Raw genomic sequence first — 3,722 nt, 5'->3', positions numbered from 1 at the left:
AAGTCTTGCTCTCGAAAAAAGCAAACCACAGTAAAACCATTCAAAGCAGTAGAATAATTAAGATTTTGCTGAAGCGTTAAAGGTTAGTAGGGGTAGATTCTTTTCACAAGCTTCTTAATGGATTGCTTATTCGTTTTGCACATTTTATACATCATCATTCTCTCAATTGCCACTGCATTCTTATTATTGGTTTTCCATAGCATTAATCACACTTCACTATAATAACTATGCTGATTTACGCCTATCTGGTCCTTGTGGAGACGATATCATTATCACTTTATTACTTGATTCGATGTGTATACTTACACAATTTGCATATCATATTTACATGCAACAAGTTTTTGGCGTTGTTGTCGGGGATTGGCATTCAGTGAAATTTGGTTTTTTAATTTTTATTTTATTTCATTAGTTTTAGCTAACTTAGTTTTATCTAATTTCTACAGGTTTCCCACCAATGCATGAGTAGAAGCATTCCTGTTAATGAAGAGTATCCTTTTGACCTAAAGATTGAGACTTTTTCTAGAGGTATGTGAATCATTTAGACAGCAAGATATTCCTAAAGACGCCATGCAGCTCAAATTGTTCCCATACTCCTCGAGAGATCGTGCAAGAGCATGGCTTAATGCCTTATCGTTGGAAATAGTGGCATCATGGAGTGACTTTCACCAGAGGTTTTTGCTATGATATAATATACCAAACATGAATGCCAAGCTCAAAAATGACATAACATATTTTCGGCAATCAGAGGATGAAATGTTGTATGAAGCCTGAGAAGGATTTAAGGAATTACTTAGAAAATATCTGATGCATGGGTTCCTACAGTGGACTTAGATAGAGATGTTTTATAATGGGTTGAATGCACATACAAGAATGGTAGTCGATGCTTCCGCCAATGGTAATTTCTTGGATAAATTCTATAATGAAGCATATGAGATTTTGGAACTGATTGCCAACAATGATTATTGATATCCTACCACGTAAGTTGAGACTAGCAAGAGAGCCGCTAGCACCATTGAGCATTAGCTAATATGATCAAGACAATGAAGAGACCAATTACAGTCCAAGAGATGAAATCAACCGACTCATCTTGTGTTTATTGTGATGAGGACCATGCGTTTGATGAATGTCCATAAAACTGAACATCTATTTACTTAATGGGTAATTTCAACCAGAATAATAATCCCTATTCCAAAACTTATAATCCAAGGTGGAAATACTATGAACTTATGCCGCAACAAAATGTCCAACAAGGTCAAGCATCAGCTTCTTCATCTGTTGAAGCTTTCTTTGAAAGAATATATGGCCAAGAATGATGTGTGATATAGAGTCAAGTCAGTATTCATACAAGCTCTTGACAATCAAGTGGGGCAAGTCATAAATACTTTAAATTTGAGACCACAAGAAGCACTGAGTGATACTAAGAATTTGAGATTATAAGGGAAAGAGCATTATAAGGAAATCACTCTCAGAAGTGGAACTCAGCTAAATGAAATTGTTAAAGATGCCATTGCAGAAGAGGGAAAATCTAATTTCAACCATGGAAAAGATCTCAAAATCATCTGAAAAGCACACTACAAATGGAAAGGTTACATAGAATACTATTACAATAGAATCGATCAATTTTCTAATGGAAATAACTAGAAAGGCTACAGAATATTATTGCACTAGAATAAGATCATTTTGCTAATGGAAATACTACAGCAAAACAATATCAGCAACTTGAAGGATGGCCACCTCCACCTTTCCCTCAGCGATTTCATAATTGTAAATAAGATACCTAGTTCAAAATATTTCTAGATTTCCTTAAACAACTCCATATCAACATACCGTTGGTAGAAGCTTTGGAGCAAATGTCTAATTATGTGAAATTCATGGAGGATATATTGTCAAAGAAGCGAAGATTGGGAGAATTTGAAACTATTGCTCTCACTGAAGGGTGTTCGTCAATATTGATGAATAAATTACTTCCAAAGTTGAAGGACCCAGGGAATTTTACTATCCCATGCTCAATTGAAAATTATTATGTTGGGAAGGCATTGTGTGATTTAGGAGCAAGTATCAATTTAATGCCTATGTCTATATCCAAGAACCTAGGAGTTGGAAATGTAAGACCTACTACAGTAACATTGCAACTAGTTGATCAATCCTACACACATCCAAAAGGTAAAATTGAAGACATGTTAGTAAGAATAGATAAGTTCATTTTTGCAACCGACTTCATTATTTTAGAATGTGAAGTTGACAAACATATGTCGATTATTCTTGGAAGACCCTTTCTTGCTACTGGTAGAACTTTGATTGATGTATAAAAGGTGAACTGACCATGAGGGTAAATGATTAGCAAATCATTTTCAACGTATTCAACGCCCTAAAATTTGCTAATGAGAATGAAGAGTGCCATGTTATTAGTTTGATAGAAACAAAGTGGAGGAAGAGTTTGCAAGTTTTACCACAAAGAACTCAGATAGTGGTACAAATTCACTTGAGCTGAATGAAACGAAAGCATTTGAAGAATTCAATGAGCCCATGGAGGCAAAGCAGATTATAGATAGACTAAGGAAAAGTTTGAGTCCTTAGATTTATCACCACACTTTTAATCCTCCTAAACCATCTATAGAGGATCCTCTCACACTAGAGTTGAAGCCTTTTCCATTGCATTTGAAAGATGCTTACTTGGGAGACAACAACACATTACGAGTAGTTATTTCAGAGAATTGACACCGATTAGGAGGTTAGGTTGTTGGAGCTTCTCCGTGATCTAAGAAGGCATTAGGATGGATAATTACTAACATCAAGGAATTAGCCCCGCTCTATGCAAGCATAAAATTTTATTGGAGGATTTCCATGGCAATTCTATTGAACAATGGAGAAGGTTGAATCCTATTATGAAGGAAGTTATTAAGAAGAAGATAATCAAGTGGCTTGATGCCGATATTATCTACCTGATCTCAGGCAGTTCTTGGGTGAGTCATGTACAGTGTGAGCCCAAGAAGGGAGGTGTTACGATGGTTAGTAATGATAGCAATGAGCTTATACCAACTTGTATTGTCACGAGATAGAGAATGTGCATGGATTATCACAAGCTCAACAAAGTAACTCAGAATGACCATTTCCCCTTACCTTTTATTGAACAAATGTTAGATAGATTAGCTGGGAAAGCCTTTTATTGTTTCTTGGACGGATATTCAGGGTATAATCTAATTTCTATAGCTCCCAATGACCAAAAGAAGACAACTTTCACTTGTCCATATGGTACTTTTGCATTTAAACGAATGCCATTCGGGTTATGTAATGCCTCGACATCATTTTAGCGTTGTATGATGGCAATATTCTCTAATATGGTGGGAAATTTTCTTGAAATCTTTATGGATGATCTCTCTGTCTTTGAGAATAACTTTGAGGGCTGTTTAAAAATCTAGAATTGGTTCTTCACCACCGTAAAGAAACTAGTCTTGTCTTGAATTGGAAAAAATGACATTTCATGGTCCGTGAAGGCATTGTTCTAGAGCATAAGGTATCGCAACAAGGGATTGAAGTCGACAATGCAAAAATTGAGGTAATAGAAAAATTGTCGCCTTCTACCAATGTCAAGGGTACTTGAAGTTTTTTAGGCCATGTAGGCTTTTATAGAAGATTCATTAAGGACTTCTCAAAGATATCTAAACCTTTGTGTACGTTGCTAGAGAAAAATAAACCTTTCATTTTTTATGAGCCTTGTTCAC

At 35.7% G+C, this 3,722-nt stretch overlaps 1 non-coding gene across 1 annotated transcript; it reads right to left on the bottom strand.

Annotated features, from left to right (window-relative positions):
• Positions 1 to 708: 708 nt before the first annotated feature.
• LOC128279586 (small nucleolar RNA R71) lies at positions 709 to 815 on the bottom strand. The gene has a single exon (XR_008269788.1). It is a non-coding gene; the product is annotated as a small nucleolar RNA R71 (small nucleolar RNA).
• Between the last annotated feature and the right edge of the window lie 2,907 nt (positions 816 to 3,722).

This window comes from Gossypium arboreum, chromosome 8, assembly GCF_025698485.1.
Source record: "Gossypium arboreum isolate Shixiya-1 chromosome 8, ASM2569848v2, whole genome shotgun sequence".
NCBI lineage: Eukaryota > Viridiplantae > Streptophyta > Magnoliopsida > Malvales > Malvaceae > Gossypium > Gossypium arboreum.
The sequence above is the reverse complement of the archived record's forward strand: the minus strand, read 5'-3'. Positions and strand labels throughout refer to the sequence as shown.